Below are 23996 nucleotides of genomic sequence, written 5' to 3' on the forward strand. Positions count from 1 at the left end.
AGTGGGAATCAACGCTTCTCTTTTTTATGCACGGCATCGAGCATGGCAGGTTCTTCTTCTGTAGCATCCCCGGTTCTGGCTAGTCCCGCTCCTTTCAGAGGTAAAATTTACAGCTTTGTTCTACATTGTTCTACAAATTTGTTTCTTCCATCTTTATGTCAGATGTCAACGGTCACCTGTTGGCAACCTAAGTGTGTGTGTGTGTGTGTGTGTGTGTGTGTGTGTGTGTTTGTAATTGCAATTGTAATTGTAAGCTATTTAGGTTGTTTGCTGTTAGAAATTTAACCATAACAGGTTAACAAAAATTAATTGTACATGTGAAGTTGTAAAAGTTTAATATTAATCTCTTAACTTTTCAATTGAAGGTCTGTTTTCATTGCTGAGTGTATGAATGGAAAATTGAAGCCCAGCAGAACAGTAGTTGTCCAATTTATTGCGTTTTTAAAGGTATTTCATTGCTGTGTTTTTATGCAGAATTTTTTTTTACACTGTTAATGCTAATTGTTCATTAACACTGTGTTATGTTTTATTTATTTGACAGTAGAATGTTTATTTAAATGTTATGTACAAGTTCGCAATACTGTGGAAGCAAAGTGCTTGAAAAATACTTGCTGTTTCAGAGGAGGAATTTCAGCATTTTCAGCAAAGGAGCAAACGAAAGAGGCCTAGGTACAGTAGACTTTTTCCCCCTACAAGTACGTTTTCTAATGATCAGAAATGGTTTAAAGGGATAGTTCACCCAAAAATAAAATTAAACTTGGTAGCTACTCTGAAAGGTCTGACTGGTGATGAGTATGGGCCTCGTCTGGTAACGTTCCAAGAAAGCGAAAGTCAAGCAACGATTACTAGCATGAGCTGGGTTGGAGGTGAAAATCGCCAGGGCCTCTGTGAATGTGTGTTGTGTAGAGAAAGAGGAGGGGTAGAGGTGAGATGACTGGTGAGATGACAGTCAAAACAGCAGATTTCACCTATTAAGGTCGCAGGTAGGAGGGCTGAAGGGTGCAATTGATATCATTGTCACCAGCTAATCATAGAAGAGATCAAATGACTCCTCAAGCTCCCGTCTAATTTGGACATTCTTTCCCAATCCCAAGACATAAATATTCCATTTAACTCACTGTTGGAAGCTTTACGTTCAGACAAAAACATAATGTGTGAGTGGCTGCTCAGTGTGGGGTGGATATTGTGAGACTCCAAGCATCTGTGCTGCACCCTCCACATTACACATGTAGAAACTCATATCGTTAAATTAAGCTCTTGGCTCAATTCCAGCACAAAGCAGTGAGAACAAAGAATTACGCTCGCCCGCTCGCAGAATGAAAGGCAGAGCACTGAAAGACTAAGGTGACCAGATTTCTGAAATGAAAACCAGGGACATTAGTAGTGCATATATGATTAAAACTTCCAGTGTTGTTAAATATAAAAACAGGGAGGCAATTCTGGATTTGTGAATTTTAACCATGGTAAATGTAGTACTGTGATCTAAAGACACTATAAACTGTAAAGACTGTTCAGAGTCAACTGGGTCAAGTCTTTCTTGGGCTGCATTTCCCAAAAGCATCATTAGCCAACTATGGTTGCCAGTTCCATTGAACTTGGTAATGTTAATTCCGTCGGTAATAACGGAACTTGCAACCATAATTGTTTTTGGGAAACGCACCCTTGGTTAGCATGACCTGTTAGCTCCTGCTGGTATTTGTTGTAACTACATCATCTGTTTTCAAAAAGTATCTTTCTCGCATGATGGCCAATAATCAGTATGTGTATCCTAAGTCACAGGAGATCCACACTCCAATCCAAAAGGGGGCACGCATGGTAATGCAATGCTGTTTGCCAACTGCCGCAACAGGAAGATGAAGAACAGACGATCTGTATGCATAGATATGGTTACGTCTAATCTCTCAATCAGTGTTTCAACTGCAGAAAAAGCACAAAGCAGCTTGAGAATAATATCTCACGTAGCATCACATTTACCTCAGGTAAGTCATTTAGTGTCCACAGCATGTCAGTTCACTAGATAGGGGAGAATTTCACTAAATATATGCACTATATTAGCTTATATATTCATTATATTTACTTTACTTGTTAATAATGTCTTAATTATTTAGTATATGTTTAAATAAATTTGTTATGAAAACAAATTATAACAGTAAATGTGTAAATGATTATATTTCAAAAATGAATTGGAGTACGAAAATAATTTTATAATTAGATTTAGAATCCATCCATCACACATTTGGTGGAACATTTCAGGAGGATAGTATCTCCTGGGAAAAGCCCATTCACCTCATGGAAAACAACAATATAAAAAACATATTGAAGTTATTTTGATATAATTTCACATGTGGTGCATGGCCTCTGTGGCGTCATATTTGTGGTTTGATTGGGTGTTTCCTCCTCTGAGAGGTCTGGAGAGTGAGGTTCGCTCTGGTCTGTGTTCGAGGCAGGCGTGAAGATGCCTCTATTGATGAGAACAGTAGCTCCAGGGGGCTCCTCTAATCTTTCCAGGCCATCCAATTAGTGTTTGTCCGATTAAAAGCTGCCCCCCATGTTTTTTTGTCAAAGGGGGGCTGTATGCAGTCACCTGGGCCTGGCGGACAGCTGCCGATGATGAATTGTTCATTTGTTCTCTTGTAGCTGGGGAGGGCCCCCAGGCCATTACACAGCCCAGCATATGCACCGCAATTTTAAGCAGGAGCTAGAGCAGACCCATCTCAGATTCAGATCAGAGCCAGAGGTCAGCAGGGTCACTTCTCAAGCCATTTCAAGGAGGACATTGGCTGCTGGGCTTTTAGCCTGGGAAACAGACAGGGAGGTGAAATTATTGCAGATTAAGATCACAAGGGAGAACATGAATTGTATTACACACTGACACATGCACACAGAGAACCTTGGTGTGATTTTACAGCAATAGTATAGAGAGGACACAGTGCTGTTATAAGGACGTCGGTTGCATTTCTGCCTGTATGTGAGATTTACTTCTTCAGACAACAAAAGCTTATGCACATTTACCATCTGAAGCACTGAGATGTCAGTCAAATCGTCCAGAATCATGTCTCTTATCCACTCAATTGATCATCCAGACAATTGATCTGACCTTTGGCCTCCTCTCTTAATCTGGTCAGTCAAGTCCAAGTTAGCACAAGCGGCCCTAGAGTGAAAGACCATGATAATCATTCAGATGATTCTTCACAGGTATATAATATTTTGATATAATTCGATTTTGAATGTCTTAAATAATTACTTGTTACAAAGAAACATGCAAATCATAAAGAACAAAATCATTAGGACAGCCTAAATATAGTACAATAATGATTGCATTTTTTTTGTTAATTGAAATAAAGTTAGATAAATCTTAGACCTCAAAAATGAGAAATGTTGGCAAATAATTGAAATAAAATAAGTACTAAAGTTACTAAAACAAATGTAAACAAAAATAAAAGCTAAATAGAAATTTATAAAAAAAAAATAAATAAAAATGACAAAATCACATAAAATTACTAAAACTAAAATTAAAACGGGAAATATAAAAATAAAAGCTAAATCAAAATATTAATAAATAATACCACTGTAGCACATGCAACACATGATTCACAACATGACATTTAAATGCTTTCAACTGCTGTAATTTAATTTATTTTCTAAATGAAAGTGAGAAATAATGTTGGGAAGGATGTTTATCCATCAGGATTTGATTGGTCTTAAGAATACAAATGGAAAGAAACATGTTATTGTAATTTTTTTTTCCTGCCCACATAGCCCCGATTACGTCAATCCAAAGGTTAGATTGCATTTTAATTAGAGATTATGACAACAGACATTTTATTATTATTATTATTATTATTATTATTACAGTATGTGAACTGATGAATTTTGTACCAAGGACATTTATTGGGGTCACACATTTTCTGTAAAGGAATGCACGTGGCATAATGAATATGACAACACAGAGTAGTGAAAGAGTAAAGGAGAAAGCGAGAGAGAGGCTAATGTGAGAACTGCAAAATTTCCATACCTGATCTGTTCGTGCAGTTGTCAAGAGGTTAGGGTGAAGGCCAATCTAGCTAGAGAGGAGCATGGATTAAAGTCTTTGAGATATGGATCTCTAGGCTCTCTGACTCTGAGTACTGGGCTTAAGTATCATATCCGTGGACAGACAGATCGATATTCAGCCTTTCTTTTCCTCCTCCTTCAAGGAGATTTCAGTAGTTCTTTTATGGGGTTCTCCTCCCTGCCCTAATGACACAGAAGGAGCAGGATCGTTTAGACTTCCCTTCGATCCCAGCACTCTTGATGGAGTGCTACGAAGCTTCTTGCTCACATGTGTCGTCAAGTATATACACCATTCTCTGTCTGCTGAAGAGTTGGGTGTCAGGCTTAAACCTATAGAGAAAATCTTCAGTAATAGAGAGACAAAATAGCTGAAACCATAATGCAATATGGCAATTTTCGTATCTGTAATGGCTATGTCCATCATAGAAGCGAAGTCACACACAAAAAAGAATGTGAAAAATGATCAAAAGTCCTCAAGTAATCTTTTCCTAAAGACTCTTTTTGTCCAAAAGAGACAAAATGTAACTTTTTGTATCTTTGATGGCTTTGTATATCATAAAAACCAAGTTATAAGGAAAAGATGGATGTGAAAACTGACCAAAAGTCATCACTTTATGTCTGAAATCCAGATCAGTATAGTTCAAACCTTTTCCAGTGACCTTTAGTAATGTCAGAGGCCTTTTTGATCACAGAGTGAAAACAACATGAATCAAAACGATCGATTGACCCTCCAAGTCGAACAGAGAAGCGTGTCCTAGAAACAATGGGGTTCATGACACCATGGTGTTGTTCAATACTGCTGTAATACTGCGTTCAGAGAGTAGGAGAAACTTACTTCAAAGTCACTGGGATTTTTAGTGATTGTGTACCATGTATGATTAACTCTGTATAAAAACAAATGTTATGTTGCTCTGTTACCTGTCCATTGCTGAAGACATAATGTTGAGTTCATTCAGATATTTATATTTTATATAAAAATGAAGTCAGATGTAGTTGTATAGCAGTGTTCCTTTACAGGATTAGTTCACTTTCAAATTCAAATTTCATGATAATTTACTCACCCTCATGTCATCCAAGATGTACATGTCTCTCTTTCTTCAGTCGAAAAGAAATTAAGGTTTTTGATGAAAACATTCCAGGATTATTCTCCTTATAGTGGACTTCAATGGCCTCCAAACAGTTGAAGGTCAAAATTACAGTTTCAGTGCAGCTTCAAAGGGATCTACACGATCCCAGACGAGAAATAAGGATCTTATCTAGCGAAACAATGTCATTTTCTAAGAAAAAAAAAAATAAAAAATTATACACTTTTAACCATAAATGCTCATCTTGAACTAGCTCTCTTCTTCTTCTTCTCTGTCAGAATTCTGGCAGTGTAGACGCTGCTAAGTGTATTACTGCCCTCCACAGGTCAAAGTTTGAACTAAATTGTCATATACAATATGCTAGTGCAAGTATATAACAATTAGTTCAAACTTTGACCTGTGGAGGGCAGTAATACACTTTAGCAGCGTCTACACTGCCGATTCAATGTGTCGAATCGGCTGAAAAAAAGCTGACAAGGACCAACTTCAGCCAACGGTGCGGAAAACTTAGTTGGCCGACAAACAAAAACTGCCCGACGGCCGACCGGCGGCTTGGTGTGTTCCTGCCTTTAAAGTCACCATGAAATATGGAATATTGCAGTATTTATTATAAATGATTTAACCGTGCACATCATTTTATTTTAAAGTCCCTGTAAAGTCATTTTAAAGTATGTGTTCTGAGTTTGTCACAGCGTAGAAAAATGTGTTATTAACCACCCAGCCAAATTTTAATGATTTAAAAAAAATCGGCAAGTAAATTAAATAACAAAATCTCGAAAAAATAAACAGCGCTCTCTGCTCTCAAACGCTGGGGGTGTGTCCGCTGTCGGCGTTGAAACCACTCCCACTCGCGAGAGCTGCAGCCTCAACTGACTTGTCTAATGAGCGAAAACATACTGATGAATATAAAGAAAAGAATCACGTTAGAGGGCTGCAAATTTTAGTAGAGTTACTGTAGACTACCTACTAATTGTAACATAAGCACACACGGCAACTTACACTCATTGGTGGGCACGACGGACTGTTGTCGACAGATGTTGGCGCCACGAGACGGGAGGATGAAGGCCGGGACGGGAGAGACACTGTTTAGCCCCATTCACCAAAAACAGCGGATTATCAGTGAATCCCAGCTGTCTGATTAAAGTTTGTAAAACTATCCGGTTAAGAGACAAAATGAATCCACCCCTTCTTCATATTGTCGTTTTAGGAAATTTAAATAAGGAGAAGGAGCTCTATTGTATAATATAACAACCATGACACATGCATTTGCATGACAAATGACACTCGAGATTGAGCGAGTGAACCGCTGTAGCGTTAGGGGCGGGGCCACGCTTGGTGCGTCATCGACAGTTATATAATTCTAGGGGCGAGGCCATGCTCGAGGGCTCCAGTGCGTCATCGGACCCCCGTTTTAGCTCCGCCCAAAAAATCCTGAACACAGAATTGGTGAAAAACTGTTTAACGCTCTAACTTCACAATTCAGCATTACACAATTCACAGTCTTTGTAACGTGTTTCAGCAATACATTTGTAACATTTATAACGTGTTTAGAAAAAATTTTCAGAATTGACTTTACATGTGCCCTCATAATGTTTATTCAAAATAACTCCCCCCTCCCTCTTGTAACTACCTTTCTGCTCTTGTCTAATGACGTGTTTAATGGCGCAAGGGCGGGACAAACTGTCACTCACATGAGATTGACCAATAGCAAACCATAACCATCCAAACATCCAATCAATTCCTGATGGACAAAATCAAAACCCACCCTACATTTTTTCTTCTTTGAAAAGCAGTTTCACTCAGATATACGTATGTCACAATAGGGAAGGAAAGACTAACGTTTCCGTTTCACGCAGACTTTAAAGGGTTAGTTCACCCACAAATGAAAATTCTGTCATTAATTACTCACCCTTATCTCATTCCAAACCTGCAAGGCCTTTGTTCATCTTCAAAACACAAATTAAGATATTTTTTAAGAAATCCGAGAGATATCTGACTCGTGAATAGACAGCAATTTAACCACCAAAGTCCAGAATGGTACTAAAGACATCATTAAAATAGTCAATATCCAAATAGACAATATCTTCTCTTCTGTGTCATTCTCTTATGCTGTTTATGTTCAGTGCTTTCAGGTTCTACGTCAAAACGCCAGCTCAGTATTGGAAGAGAGGATAAAGTCATTATTTTTGTTTTGTTTTTGCTCACAAAAAGTATTCTTGTTGCTTCATAAAATTAAGGATGAAACACTGCAGTCATGTGTGTAACAATGTCTTTAGTACATATCTGGACCTTGAAAGTGGTGGTTAAATTGCTGTCTATGGAGGAGTCAGAATCCTCTTGGATTTCATCAAAAATATGTGTTCCGAAGATGAATGAAGGTCTTATGGGTGTGAAACAACATGAGGGTAAGTACTTAATGACAGAATTTTAATTTTTGGGTGAACTATTCCTTTAGGAGCAGAGGAAAGGCTGGTTAGCATAGATCAGTTAGCCCCTGTTGGTAGATGTTGTAACTACACACTCTGTGAGCATCTTTTTCCTTTGACATTCAAAATAAAATAAAAATAATTTTATTAATTTTAAAACATTATAAGCAACACGAGTTACGTAATCAGATTACTTTTTTCAAGTAATGCATTACTTTTAAATTTACAACAAAATATCAGTTACAGTACTTTTTTAAATAAGCAACGCAAGTTACTTTGTTTTCCCATGTATTGACAGCTCTCTTGTCCCCATTTTGAGAGAAATCGGGAATAATGCAGAGGTGTTGTGTGCGCTGTGTAAACATGATTATGGTTATTGTAGATCTAGGCTAATTTGGACATGCATTTACTCATCTCACTTTCACAAAACATTAAGTATTTCTCAAAATGAATAACCTGCAACAATTGAATATGTTGAATTACATAAATATACTTTATGTATTTAATCTCTCTATATTAAAGGCACAATATGTATTTTTTCACCACTAGGGGTCGCTAAACTCTTAAAAACAATAACAAAGGCGTAGATTGATGACGCAGTGAATGAGTGTGGAATCATGGAACTTGTTGTCATGCCGATGAATCTAATAATATTTATGGGGAAATAATGTTAAAGGATGAGTGAATGCATTCATGTTTTTAACATGACTGTGGTATGAAGCAGGGTGTGGCCAAGAATCATGGGCGCGATTGCTAATGAGAAACAGATATCAGTGCCACACGCGAATCCCAGGGGATATAAAGGAATGAGGACATTTCATTCTACCGAATTACCCACAAGTGCTGAAATACTACTAATGCAGGTCAGTTCATTTGACGAATTAAAATTGTGAGGTAACGCAGTGCCAGTGTTGCCAATTTAGCGATTATGTCACTAGATTTAGTGCCAAGTCGAAGTTCGTCACAAAGCTATCGCCATCTCGGAAACGCCACACTGATATTGATCCTCGTTTTATTTCTCCTTTTGTCCCAAAGTTTGCTTGCCATGGTCCATAATGTTTGAACGAAAAAAAAACAACAACAGCATGCCGCTAGATGTTATGCTGCTGTTCACGTCTGTTGCCATGGTTACTATGCAGCACAAGCAGAAATCAGGGATAACACAGATATTACGTCATTGACAGGCGACAAGGGAGGGACGGGCACTATTTAAAATTGTGAATTTCTCTGAATTTACAAATTCTTGGAAACATTTACGATAATGTAAGTACACAATTGAACAAAATATATAACACTGTGCAAGTGGTTTTTGGATATTTTAATATAAAAATCTAACATATTGTGCCTTTAACCAAAGGCTTTGCTGCTGACCTTCGATGATTCAATTCATTCAACAGTACTAATAAGCAAAAATGACTTTAGATAAACCTCATATTTGTGTTTAATTTTTTTGTCTTTATTGCTGAAGTAAGAGTGTTGAAGTTTCTTCACCTGTGTCCTATTCTTCTTTAATCCAGAAAGGCAGCACAGCTCGAAGGCTTGTTTGAGTTGCGCCCTCTACTGAACAGGCGTGAATTTGCATTTCCTTCAGCCTGAGGTTTATCAATTTCACTTTTGATATGAAAGGGCCTTTACATTTTCCAAAATTAGAACCTTTTTTGTTATTAAAAAACAAACGAGCAAGCCCAACCCAGATGAGAAAAAGTAAAGGAAAAGTAAGGTAATGCATTACTTTCCTTAAAAAGTAACTAATGCAATTAGTTATTTTTTAAGGAGTAACTTTTAAAACTAACTTTCCCCAGCACTGAGAATGAATGTGACCATTTCACCTTGAAAACAATGTTGAAGGTTTACAGTGGGTTTTAGACACACTTTCATTTTGTCTGTATGTATTCAATTTTTGACAGAGCACAAGAACAAGAGATGAAAATTCACACAAAGTCCCTTTCATTGTATGATGCTCTGGGCCACCATAGAAATTTAATTTCATGCTGTGAGTCAAAGATGCTCCTTGGCAGCCAGTTCAGGAGACACAAGGATGAGAGAGAGAGAGAAAGAGAGAGAGAGATCAGTCTGATAATATTTCTTTCTCTGCTCTCACTGACCTAATTGGAGCCAAATGGTCTCTTTGGCTATAATGCAGAGATCATTAACCATCTTTCTTGGCCAGTTCTATTTACTTAGAAGGCAATTTAAACTTTCTAATTAATCAACACCAACCGTATGATGTCACTTGAGATGCATTCTGTTCTTACCAAATCAGAGCGGAGAACAGCTGCTTTAAATAGACACATTTACGAACGGATCTCGCTGCCATACAGATCACAATGCTTTCATTAGTTTGTCATTTTGAATTTCCAGCCATGGCCGCCAAGAGGCTATTGCTGACACATTCTTGTAAATTGTAAAAAGATGCATTGGGCTCTTTTACTCGGTTGCCAGCCCTATCTTGGCGAGTCAGGCTTGCTTATAGTGCCAGGAATTAAGTACAACTGCCCCGACAGCTAAGCCTAGACTTAGACTGCACTAAGTCTATGTTAAAAACAGACAAGTGGTGAAAAAGTGGCAAATGATTTTGTATATCAGCAAGAAAATAAAAGATGTTGGTCTGTTTTCCAAAATCCTTACCACACGGGTAAAGAAATGACAATGCACTACTTTGAATCTGATCTGAAAGGTGACTTGATTGTGTTATTCTAACAGTGTGCATAGAGTTCACACAGCAAACCAAACTTAGCAAATTTGAGGAGTTGGTGGGGGGAAAAAAAAAAAAATAAATTAGAAATTGGTCTAGTATGCATGATATGTGACCCTGGACCACAAAACAAGAAAATTAAGATTTATACATAATTTGAAAATGTATACATTTGAGCATGCATTTATATAACATCAAAGCTGAATAAATAAGCTTTCCATTGATGTATGGTTTGTTAGGATATGATAATATTTGGCCGAGATACAACTATTTGAAAATCTGAAATCTGAGGGTGCAAAAAAATCTAAATATTGAGAAAATCGCCTTTAAAGTTGTCCAACTGAAGTCCTTATGCATATCCACTTAGAAAAATATTTTTTTATATATATTTACGATAGGAAATTTAGAAAAAAATTCTTCATGGAACATGATCTTTACTTAATATCCTAATGATTTTTGGCATAAAAGAAAAATCGATCATTTTGACCCATACAATGTAATGTTGGCTATTGCTACAAATATACCCGTGCGATTTATGACTGGTTTTGTGGTCCAGGGTCACATACAGTACAGTCCAAAAGTTTGGAACCACTAAGATTTTTAATGTTTTTAAAAGAAGTTTCGTCTGCTCACCAAGGCTACATTTATTTAATTAAAAATACAGTAAAAACAGTAATATTGTGAAATATTATTACAATTTAAAATAACTGTTTTCTATTTGAATATATTTCACAAAGTAATTTATTCCTGTGATGGCAAAGCTGAATTTTCAGCATCATTACTCCAGTCTTCAGTGTCACATGATCCTTCAGAAATCATTCTAAAATGCTGATCTGCTGCTCAAGAAACATTTAATGTGTACAATTGTACAAAATATTTGTGTACAATATTTTTTTTCAGGATTATTTGATGAATAGAAAGTTCAAAAGAACAGTGTTTATCTGAAATCTAATCTTTTGTAACATTATAAATGTCTTTACTGCCACTTTTGATTGATTTAATGCATCCTTGCTGAATAAAAGTATTAATTTCTTTAATTTCTTTAAAAAAAAATAAAAATAAAAATATTCTTACTGACCCCAAACTTTTGAATGGTAGTGTATAATGCTACAGAAGCTTTGTATTTCAGATAAATGCTGTTCTTTTGAACTTTCTATTCATCAAGGAATCCTGAAAAAAAAAAAAAGTACACAACTGTTTTCAACATTGAAAATAATCATAAATGTTTATTGAGCAGCAAATCAGCATATTAGAATGATTTCTGAAGGATCATGTGACACTGAAGACTGGAGTAACGATGCTGAAAATTCAGCTTTGCATCACAGGAATAAATTACTTTGTCAAATATATTTAAATAGTACACAGTTATTTTAAATTGTAATAATATTTCACAATATTACTGTTTTTTACTGTATTTTTAATTAAATAAATGTAGCCTTGGTGAGCAGACGAAACTTCTTTTAAAAACATTAAAAATCTTAGTGGTTCCAAACTTTTGGACTGTACTGTATATGGCTATATAATAAATTATATGATTACCTAACTGAAATATTCTTATAACATATTCATGATTATATAATTAATTTAATTATTATGTACAATAAAATAACATTTATCCAACAGACAAAGATAAACTGAAAATCCTTGATTTTATCTTTGATGAACAGCCAGCAGAAATATTGAAAAGCATAATTAGACTACTAAAACAACCCTGCTAACATTAGATATCTTTAATTATAGACCAAGATTTATATAGAGGGTATGGTTCATATCCAGTTTTAGTGGCTTACAGAAATTGAGACGGTCTCACTGTGTTTGTTTGCTGCGGTTTCCTAAGCACTGATTCTGTGGCAAAACCACTTTGTTGCTTTGATTGCAAATGATGTGTTCTAAATTAGCGTGTCCAAAGCTATGAATTTTTTGCTCAAAACTTATCACTGAGCGGGTAAAGGGATGTTTTATTTAGCAGTCTGGGAAACAAAAAGCCAAAATATCAAAGTCTAAAAGGCCTCAAACTGCATCTGGTTCCCCTCTTGTTAACATCAGGAAAAAAAAAAAAAAAAAGCCACTACATGCTGTTTCATTTCACGCTCATTTCCTTAAAGTTCGATTCTGGATGCATCTCTAGCTCTGGCACAGCAATATTATCTGGCAGATTGTTATGCAATGCTTTGCAATCATTTCACAACTAAACGTAGGCAAAGTGGTACTATTAACTGAATCTTTAGCCTACTGGCACAAACCAAACTTCAAGCTCCGGAAACACTCATCAAGGAAAGGCATGGCCGATCCTGTTCTGTTACCTATCGTTTTCTTCATCATGACCTTTCCATGTCTGTCACTGACTACAATAGATCTAAGTTTGCCTGCATGCCTGTACATCCTGATGGCTTGCATCTCAGTCTTTAGTAATTTATGCATACAGATAGCAAATCAATTTAAATGTGCCCCAACCAACCTTTAAACTGACAACAGTCAATTCATCTGTACAAAACCCTTGTTTAGATCTCAACAAAGGGATTGGAAAAAGTTGCAAGCCAGATTTAAACTCGTATGAGCACCTCACCTCAGTGTGCGCTACATTTAGCAGATGCTTTTATCCAAAGCACTAACCACACACATATTTTTGCTGCTTGTTCAAATTACTTAATTAAAATGAGCTAAAGCAACACAATTCCTACACATTTTGTCCTAACTTAATTTCATTGTGTTCAATCCACTTAAATATATCTAATATTGAAGTTTACTTAATCCGTTTGTTTTGGGATTACATGAATAAATTTTGTTCCATTAACTGAAAATGGGCGGTGCTTGTTAGTTCCCAGCATGCATTGCATATGGCTGGATCAAGAGAGGATGTTTTGGATGAATGAATCATGAATCAATGAACCTCACAAAATTCACTTTGAGACTACTTAATTGGGTCACTTAAAAATGACTTAATTTCATCATGTTGAAGTTACATTAACAAAATATATTTGTGTAACTTGATTCATGTGGGACCGATGTACACTATTAAATCATGTAAATTCAACACTATTTTTTTCAGTGCATCTCCAATCTGAATGTAATTCTACCCTGACAACTCGCGGTGTGTTTGGCATTGTAATGGGTATGACAATGTTGATATGTTTGGTCGTGGCGGAATAGATCTACTATGCTGCTGCTGCAGAGCAAGCACGGGACTTGCTACTGCCAATACATACACGACACGCTGCTGTGAGCAAGTAAGACATGCTGCTGCTGTACAATATAGCGTACATGAATTACCCATAGCAGCACTATACAGGTGGAGCTGGGGAAGGTGGAGGGTTTCTGAAAGCATGCTGCACTGCTAAGGCTAATGCTACTCATGTATTTGAAGGTTGAGCAAGCGAGCTCATTGGCTACTGAATACAGCAGAAACCAATCAGCTGCGCCCTATAGATAATAATGTGATTACGAGCAGGTTGAGTTAAAGGACCTATTAGCCTGTGCCATCTAGAGTTTCATGACAGAACTTTGTATTTTTAAAATATATTCATTTTTGTTTCACTGATGAAATATAGTCAAAGGTTTGGAACGACATGAGGGAAAGTAAATGATGAAAGAGTTATCACTTTCAAGCAAACTATCCCTTTAAGAACAGTTGTATGCCACCGTTCTTTGCGAAAGGTCTTTGAATACACAAAGGCTCGGAGCTTTGAGAACAAATTGCAGTAATCCTTCTTTTATCTCGATTAAAGAATTGCTAATCGCTTTTCTCCTTTTGTAAACGTATATGACTCTCTGCAGCAGTTTGTGAGATATCATTAATGAAGTCAACATTTATAGGCATCGCTCGGAGACTTCCAGACATCCAGCATACGGCTGATTGCTCCTTTAGCCCCCTCCCAGTAGCGCTTATACGCATTAAGTTCAGTCACATACCCTGCCGAACCCTATATGTGCTTCAAAGAGTCAAAGTCTAATTTAGTATCAGCAAATTAAGTGGAATATAATAACTTAATTAACAGCCGGAGAGCATAATCAATTTGGGAACACGCCGCTAACTGGTATTACATAATGGGACGTCTTTATTGCACAGTTCAATTTCTATCCAGGCAGCCTTACAGTGCACACACACCCCTGGCGGTGCGCGTCGTCGCAGGCTTCGAATATATCAGGGGCCGCGGCGGCTGCAGCAAATGCACAGATTGAATTTCTTTTATTCCACTTAAAACAAACTTTGGCTGTAAGTATTACAGAGCCAGCCAATCAAAGGCTTGTCAAGGGATTAGTTCCATGCATATATATCCATTATAAAAATGTGTTAAATATTGAGAAAATGAGCAGCTGCTGCTTGGCCAACAAAGTTTTCGAGTGCCGTGTGAGAAAAAAGGGGTCGGTGGAATGAGATCGACAGGGGCGTATGGCAGCCATTATCTGTGTCTGATTAAAAGCACAACTCCCTCTTCAAGCCGGGACACCAATTCGCCTATCCACACACACACACTCCATCTCTAACCTCACACACCTCCTCCAAGCCACAAACCACAGACATTTCTCAAGTCTCTGTGTCCTATTTAGTCATATACTCGCTCATAACTTTTGTGGTCATAGCAGTTTGCATATGAAGGGAAAATAAAGGAACCAACGACAGAAGAGGAGAGGAACGCGGATTGCTGCGGATCCCAAAAAGAAAAGTTACTGCCATGGAGTGTTACAATACTTCCATAACTGCTGTTGGAAGCTTGATTAAAAATAGTGTGAGCAGAAGGTTGTGGGTGTTCCGTGTGCCTGTGTGAAAATGTGGTAAAATCGGTCTCTCTCTCTCTCTCTCTCTCTCTCTCTCGAACTGTCTCTTTTCCTGGCTGTCTTGTCTTTTTTAGTTCATTTGAATTCTGGCTAACATTCTGTGCCTGAGATGTGCATGGTGCTAATTCAGCAGTGTTGCAATCTTTGTAGTATGACAATAAATCTAGGGCGTTGATTCTTGACAGCTGTCACCAGTATGCCAAAAACAGTTGCACAAGAAGTATTTTTGTTTTCCTTTTTTTTTCCCTTTCACACCAATAACTTCGCAAAACATATGCATGCATACATATGTGAAGAAAGCGATTTGCTAGCATTCGTCTTAATGGCAGTGGCTGGTGCACAATCCCTGTAAATGGGAACCACAGAAATTTTTGAGCCAATCACAGGAGCTGTAAATACCATGTGACATCACCCTGGTATATTATATATATGTATATATACATATACACACACATATATATATATATATATACACACATACATAAAAGAATGTTTTAACTAAAGGACCCCCAATGTCGTAAATTCCGCAGCTCTAGCATTGTGTGTCCTCATTGCTGACTGTAATATCAAGAATTAAGAATGACGGTCTCTTCTTTACTCAAATTGCCACATTTTCCATCGCCTTTTGACATTTTTCCTATCATACGCAGAAAAGACTGTTCATGTACATTGCACAGTGTTTCCATGACTGCTTAAAGCAAGTGAATGTAAGTCACACGATTGGTTGTCGGCGTTAACACCACAGAAGCGCTAACCCTGGGTTTCAAAACCCCGGGTAAAAAGCGGTGCTAACCCTGCTTCTAAATTACAAGTGTGAATTGCTCCTTTACCCGTGGTTTAAAGCGGTAGAACGATGATAACACAGGGTTAAGCGCAGTGTGAAAATTCATATCTATCTATCTATCTATCTATCTATCTATCTATCTACATACAGGTGCTGGTCATATAATTAGAATATCATCAAAAGTTGATTTATTTCACTAATTCCATTCAAAAAGTGAAACTTGTATATTATATTCATTCATTACACGCAGACTGATATATTTCAAATGTTTATTTCTTTTAATTTTGATGATTATAACTGACAACTAAGGAAAATCCCAAATTCAGTATCTCAGAAAATTAGAATATTACTTAAGACCAATACAAAGAAAGGATTTTTAGAAATCTTGGCCAACTGAAAAATATGAACATGAAAAGTATGAGCATGTACAGCACTCAATACTTAGTTGGGGCTCCTTTTGCCTGAATTACTGCAGCAATGCGGCGTGGCATGGAGTCGATCAGTCTGTGGCACTGCTCAGGTGTTATGAGAGCCCAGGTTGCTCTGATAGTGGCCTTCAGCTCTTCTGCATTGTTGGGTCTGGCATATCGCATCTTCCTCTTCACAATACCCCATAGATTTTCTATGGGGTTAAGGTCAGGCGAGTTTGCTAGCCAATTAAGAACAGGGATACCATGGTCCTTAAACCAGGTACTGTAGCTTTGGCACTGTGTGCAGGTGCCAAGTCCTGTTGGAAAATGAAATCTGCATCTCCATAAAGTTGGTCAGCAGCAGGAAGTGCTCTAAAACTTCCTGGTATACAGCTGCGTTGACCTTGGACCTCAGAAAACACAGTGGACCAACACCAGCAGATGACATTGCACCCCAAACCATCACTGACTGTGGAAACTTTACACTGGACCTCAAGCAACGTGGATCGTGTGCCTCTCCTCTCTTCCTCCAGACTCTGGGACCCTGATTTCCAAAGGAAATGCAAAATTTACTTTCATCAGAGAATATAACTTTGGACCACTCAGCAGCAGTCCAGTCCTTTTTGTCTTTATCCCAGGCGAGACGCTTCTGATGCTGTCTGTTGTTCAAGAGTGGCTTGACAAGGAATGCGACAGCTGAAACCCATGTCTTGCATATGTCTGTGCGTAGTGGTTCTTGAAGCACTGACTCCAGCTGCAGTCCACTCTTTGTGAATCTCCCCCACATTTTTGAATGGGTTTTGTTTCACAATCCTCTCCAGGGTGTGGTTATCCCTATTGCTTGTACACTTTTTTTCTACCACATCTTTTCCTTCCCTTCGCCTCTCTATTAATATGCTTGGGCACAGAGCTCTGTGAACAGCCAGCCTCTTTTGCAATGACCTTTTGTGTCTTGCCCTCCTTGTGCAAGGTGTCAATGGTCGTCTTTTGGACAACTGTCAAGTCAGCAGTCTTCCCCATGATTGTGTAGCCTACAGAACTAGACTGAGAGACCATTTAAAGGCCTCTGCAGGTGTTTTGAGTTAATTAGCTGATTAGAGTGTGGCACCAGGTGTCTTCAATATTGAACCTTTTCACAATATTCTAATTTTCTGAGATACTGAATTTGGAATTTTCCTTAGTTGTCAGTTATAATCATCAAAATTAAAAGAAATAAACATTTGAAATATATCAGTCTGTAATGAATGAATATAATATACAAGTTTCACTTTTTGAATGGAATTAGTGAAATAAATCAACTTTTTGATGATATTCTAATTATACTGTATGACCAGCACCTGTGTATATATATATATATATCTCCAGTGGACAGGCTTGTATGCTAATTTTTTTTGCACATATAGCACTGGTGCTCCAGAGATTGAAAGTTTTGTAGCACAGGCCACGCAATTGTAGCACAAGTATGAAATGTCTGTTCTTATCTCTAAAAACAACCACAAGTAGTGCAGTTCATCACTTAAACAGACATGTGACTGACAAAGGACATAAATGTTGCCTACAGGGCACACAAAATTATTTTCTAAGATATTTGGCGCGTGTTGCTTTTTCAAATGCATGTTATACCGTAAGTGACTCAAACTCACAGCGCTTGCAGAGATGGGGCAGCATTTACTGAGAATCGATCGATCCACTCTGATCACAGTACTGCACTCCACCATGAAACACGCTGCGCATATACTTGTTTGATTAAAACGTCACGATTTTTAAAAGCCAAATCACGATTTCGGTTTAATTTCAGTTAATCATGCAGCCCTAGGTAAACTTCACACACATGCACACAACAAACTCTTCACACAAACAAGAGGCTCTGTCTCACACACGTAAAACTGTATCGCACACGTGCTACTGTGGTAAATTTACAAATTACAAATTACAAATTTAAAATCGCAAAGACCGATTTTATCGTAGCATGTGTGTCACATTATATGTACAGCCCTGGACATAGAGATACATGCTAACTCGGCTGTTCAACGGATGAATGATTCTGATTTATAAAACAAATGAAACATTTGTTTCCAGTTTCAGTACATTTGTTTGCATTCAGACACTGCCTGTTTGTAATTATTTAACTACTTTACTCACATAAAGCGATATACAGTATATCCTATAATCGTTCCAAAAGGCGGCCTCTTAGTCTTTCAAATGTTACCAGACAGCCCATACTCAGACATCCCACCCTGCAAAAACTAATTTCAGGGAGGTGGCATCAATCGAAAAAAGAAGAAGAAGAAAGAAGGAAACAATATTACTACATAATATAATATGTCTACTATTATTTGTGGGCGTCAGGGAGCTCCTATCAATATGCGGGAGAGTCCTGGACCTTCCGTCAAAGGTGGGATGTCTGCATACACCAGTGTAGTAACTGCACCCAGAGTTTTTAATTTATAGACTTTTTTTGGTCGAATTTGTGCTATTTTGTCATAGCAACCTAGCCTCTTCTTGTAATAACAGGAAGAGGTTTTCAGAAGCTTTGCATGCTACATCAAATCATTTCCTGCAAATCAAACACTCCAATTAGTTCAACTAGTCCATGTGTATTTGTGACAGGAGTACAATCTCACCTTCAGTAGATCAAGTTCCCCTCAAAATATGCCTATAATTACATGATGCTGGAGAGGTGGTCACTCATTTTGCCTCAGCTTTACCTAAATGACACAGAACATATACTGTATGTTATATTAGAAATGTGTATATGTGTATTTGTGTATTGTGGGTTCAAATAGTAGCTACTAGCATGCCTGACATTTCTGACATTCACACTGTTTAAAGGGGACCTATTATGTCCCTTTTTACAAGATGTAATATAAGTCTCAGGTGTCCCCAGAATGTGTCTGTGAAGTTTCAGCTCAAAATACCCCACAGATCATTTATACTATACCATGTTGTATGCTAAGTTTATTATCTGCATGAGTTTTAAAGCCAATCAGTCTAAACTTTTCTGAGCGCACAGAAAGCTGGATGTCAGACGGCGCGTCCCGTCAGTATTAAGAGTGAATATTAAGCTCTCTTTCACGTCTTATTGCGCTTAAATTGTCAAATACATACAAGGTTATATAAAAAAAAACACAAAGTTCACACAGTCGGTTATGTCTGTGAACAAACAGCAGGGAAAGAAATTGTGTAATATTCAATTCCTACTGCTGTATATGCTGTTAATATGAACCAAAAAGCAAAAGAAAAACATAAAATTACTCACTGCTCTTGACTGAATAACTTTAGTAGCTTAGTTCGATATTGAATATTATAAAGCGACGAGAATATTTTTGGTGCGCCAAAAAAAACAAAATAATAACTTATAAATAACTTATATAGTGATGGCCGATTTCAAAACACTGCTTCATGAAGATTCTGAGCGTTATGAATCTTTTGTGTCGAATCAGCGGTTCAAAGCGCCAAAGTCACGTGATTTCAGCAGTTTGGCGGTTTGACACGCGAACCGAATCATGATTCAACACAAAAGATTCATAACGCTCCGAAATTCTCATGAAGCAGTGTTTTGCAAATCGGCCATCACTTTATAAATAGTTATTTTGTTTTTTTTGGCGCACCAAAAATATTCTCGTCACTTTATAATATTAATATTGAACCACTGTACTCACATGAACTGATTTAAATAGTTTTTAGTACCTTTATGGATCTTGAGAGAGGAAATGTCATTGCTCCCTATGCAGGCCTCACTGAGCCATTGGATTTCAACAAAAATATCTTAATTTGTGTTCTGAAGATTAACAAAGGTCTTACGGCTTATTCTGAGACACTGCTTGTGATTTATGGGGATTTATAAAAAGTGGGTAGATTTTTATCATTATAGGGTGGTTGTGTCACCAACAAACACTGCCAACAAACATTTATGTTCAAACACCATGTAAAAGTGAATTTTGCATAATAGGTCCCCTTTAATATTACTCCCAGAACTGAAAAGATGGAAAGAAAAAAAGCTGCAATGTATCGTATACCTAAATTTGATACAAGATTAAGAGATATTTCAATGTTTTATCTTCCCAAGCATCATCAATGCACATGACCTGGCAGCTTTCTCAAGTGTCAACCTCTGTATCTGTGAAGCACAACCCTTTATTTTGTGAGCAATGGCTTTTATATAAATCTAGCCTTCCTGGTATCTAAAATGGCTTTGAAAAAAAAAAAAAAAAAAAAAAGTTTAATGTAAAACTTCAAGGGCGGGATGAGAGAATAACAAGGAATAGCCAGTAGTACTACTCTCAGATTTGGACTGCCTCGGGGTTCACCATTCAAGCAAACACAAAGATTGCATTCTTACACTGCATATATAGAAAAGGACAGGAGAGGTGAGTTAGAATTGGAGAGAATGTGAAAAGGAAGGTTTAGAGTGGCAAAAGAGGAAAATGAATATCGCTGAATGATAATTACTTTCGAAATCATTGCAAAATAAAACTAAATGGCTTGGCAGAGATACAGAATTCCATATTATTTAAATCATTCAATCAATCAATTTGAAACAGTTAAGCGAACCGCTCATTTTGCATTGTGGACAAGTGTTGGTGCTAAAAGCTTAGCTAAGAATGCTGTAATTCAGAGCCACAGGTCAAATTTCTCTTGGAGCCAGAGAAACCCATGCCCGTTGGGATGGTACTTAACTGTTTGACTGAAGTGTTGAAGTCAAGCTGAAATATTAGAATAACAAAGGCTGAGATGTCTGATTTGAGAGGGTTTGTGGGGTTCATATGAGTGAAATCCAGAGATACAGGCTGGAGATTAGAGAAGTCAAAAGTGATCATGTGTAATTGGTTATCTCACCTCCAGCACCTCGGAAGGAATTATCCCCCGTAAGCCTCCTTAGACTCTTTAGTGGACTTCCACTGGAGAGGAGGAAAGTTTGAAGGCTTTGAAAAGGCAATCTTAAAAATCTTCGCGTTACCTGCTCCCACCGTGATGAAAGGCGAGATACTCTGACAGCAGCCACAACTCAGGTGCACACGTTTTAATATTCACCCTCTCTTCCAGCGCAAGCTGACACACCCAAGGAAAAAAACGTGGACTGTACTGTGGGAAACTCACGGCGGGCAATTATTTCCAACTTTTGGTGAACTCGCCGTGTAGGAAAACAGCGGTCCTTTTGAAGTGATCATCGGAGCTTAATTTGGATGTTTATTTTGGCCATTAGTTTCCAGTCTTGCGTCTTATTGAATTGTTAATCCTGAGGCGATGAGATACACAAAGAGAGTGATCTGAATTATGGTATCAGAACGACTTAATGAAATGAGTGTTGTGTGCCTCATTTAATCAATATTGGAGTATCTGCCAATTAGCACTATTATTTCACTGGCAAGCGAAAATCAGGACCCTGCTAATTTATCAACGACTCCATCTTTCTTACTGGTAGCATTACATATGTGATAACAATGGCTAATTTTTGATTTTCCTGCTTTAAATTATAAGGGGGAGGCTAGATTCTAATTAAGCTCCATTGGAAGTGTTGATGAGGTTTAACTAGCAAAATTAATTAAAAGTTTTGTAAAGATTAGAATCATGACGTTTTGAGTATTTAATCAAAATGCATTTTGCAATTAATTAAATCCTCATTTGCATGTGTATGTTAATTTGTAGGAATAATTTGAATCACATCAGCACATTCCGTGTCCTATATCGTCGAGAAAGAGACATTCGCGAGTATCCACACGCACTCCAGGTATGTGATATCTAAGATATGTGCTCTCGTAATCTGTTTCATAGTCCTCAACCTGCTCGCAAACTGCAGATTAGCCCCAAAACATCCAATTTCCAGTCAATTCCCATTTCCACACTTATCTTTCAATCCTCTTAATTGAAGATATAGAGTGTTCATATATTTCATGAATTAGTGAAAGAATACTCTTAACTTAAGTCGGATTATGATTTCTGAAATCCCCTTTACTATGAGACGTTTCTGGAAAAGAAAATCAGCCGCAGAAAATGGAGCGAAAATCATTTGGGCTTTGCATCAACACAAAATTCACAATCTCTCTTTTGGGCCTCGGAAAAGCGGGACTGCAGAATTCAATTAAGCTGATTCACTTCACAAGGTTTTTTAGGGTCGGGTTGAAAGTGAGTCCCTGTTCACGGACAGCGAACATTGCTTAATTTGGCCCTCGCCCACTGGTTGATGGCTACTTTAAAAGCAATGTGATGTATTACCTCAGGCCTCCTCCCAGGTCCCAATGAACCTTTGCTTTAAAAACCCTTTCAGACAAAAGAGATCTGGTGAAATTCATATTGCATAAACGTACTGTAAGTGAAATTCATATCTATTTTACATCCTGTCCTGTGTGTGACAATGATCAACATAAAAAATCAACTCAACATTCAGTTGTTATGAATAGGTAATAATTTGAAATCTAAATAATTAACAACTATAACAGAGGAATGGGTCAATGATATATAAGAACCTCTATTTTTTTAAAGGAAGGAAGAATCTAGTTTAAAAACAGTTCTTAGAAATATGCTCTTTGTGTTCAACTTAAGGTTACAAATGGTTTCAAAACATTTTTATGCCATTTTCAATTTAATGACTCAATTGAGTCATCAAACCTTTCTTGAAAATGCTATACAATTTTCCTTGTACTCACATGTTTCAGGGTTTAAGTCGTGAAAGTTATTAAAAATATTTTTCAAGGTAAAAGTATGTGAATAATTCATAAAAGCTCATAAAAATAACTTAATTCAAATCTAATTTCATTTTACAACCTGAAAAAAAAGTACAAACGTGTTAGAATTGTATCTACTGTATGAATTGCATTTTTAAATGTATTTTTGAAAAATCAGATAAGTGTTATGTCATTGACCCAGATGCACAAAAAATGTCATGGTCTTTGCAATCGTTCTATTTTGCAAACTCTACTTTTCATTGCACAACCAAGTATCTGCAAACAATTTCCATGAATCCTGAAGCATCAGCAGGAAATAAACTGAGTAAGTGGATTTCACCAGACATAACTCAACAGAGGTGTGGACGTAAGTGTCAGACATACGTCTTTCTGACAGGTCAAACAACAAGAGCGTCAGCACCCGCAGGTATAGAAAGGGAATGACTGAGCAAAAGAGAAACCTTTAAGGGTGTGTGACGCATCCAAAACTACGAGAACCTCCTGATGGCTGAACATATTTTATTTTGATTGGAAAATGTTGCATCATGATTTGGCATTCGATTGTGTGGATTCCTGATGGATCATAAGTTAATCTGAGCAGGAATCACATCCTACGTGACATAATATGCCATTTGCGAATGTGCTTTCACCTAATGAAATCTGAAGAATGTTTGGCACCATGAGAGAGAGCTGGCATTAAGCTCTGGCAACAACATCCAATCACAATATCATTGCCATATACTGTAACACCAGTTACTTACTCATAGAGAGAGAGAGAGAGTATTCTTAAACATATCATAAGATTTGTATAGTTGTCACATGGGGAAGTTGACGGATTCAAAAGTCAACATCTTAATTACACTCGACTTAATAACTTGTTCATCTCATTTAAAACTGCTGCAAATCAACATATTTTATTAATTTTATCTTCCAAAAACCAAAATTCCAAAATAATATTTTGTTCAAATGTAGCTGGGAAAAGAATCCTTTCTATAAATCTCTTAGTTATTTTTTTATTATTATTATTATTTTTGCCACATATGTTTGTTTTATCAACAAATATAAATTGTCTACATATAAATTTCTTTACACAATAGTAATA

The 23996-nt window shown here is 37.1% G+C and overlaps 1 long non-coding RNA gene across 12 annotated transcripts in view; it reads right to left on the minus strand.

Annotated features, from left to right (window-relative positions):
- Positions 1-514: 514 nt before the first annotated feature.
- The window catches only part of LOC125268527, a 128115-nt gene continuing 104633 nt past the window's right edge, over positions 515-23996 (minus strand). For 4 of the 12 annotated variants that reach the window (XR_007184920.1, XR_007184910.1, XR_007184914.1 and 1 more), the window contains 4 exons: positions 18854-18937; positions 4016-4383; positions 3013-3151; positions 515-2796 (listed from right to left, as the gene is read on the minus strand). This is a non-coding gene — a long non-coding RNA (uncharacterized LOC125268527). Of the gene's footprint in view, positions 2797-3012; positions 3152-4015; positions 4397-18853; positions 18938-23996 lie in introns of all 12 variants that reach the window. The other 8 variants (XR_007184915.1, XR_007184918.1, XR_007184912.1 and 5 more) reach the window with 4 other exon arrangements.

The sequence above is a fragment of the Megalobrama amblycephala genome, linkage group LG5 (genome assembly GCF_018812025.1).
Source record: "Megalobrama amblycephala isolate DHTTF-2021 linkage group LG5, ASM1881202v1, whole genome shotgun sequence".
NCBI classification, from domain to species: domain Eukaryota; kingdom Metazoa; phylum Chordata; class Actinopteri; order Cypriniformes; family Xenocyprididae; genus Megalobrama; species Megalobrama amblycephala.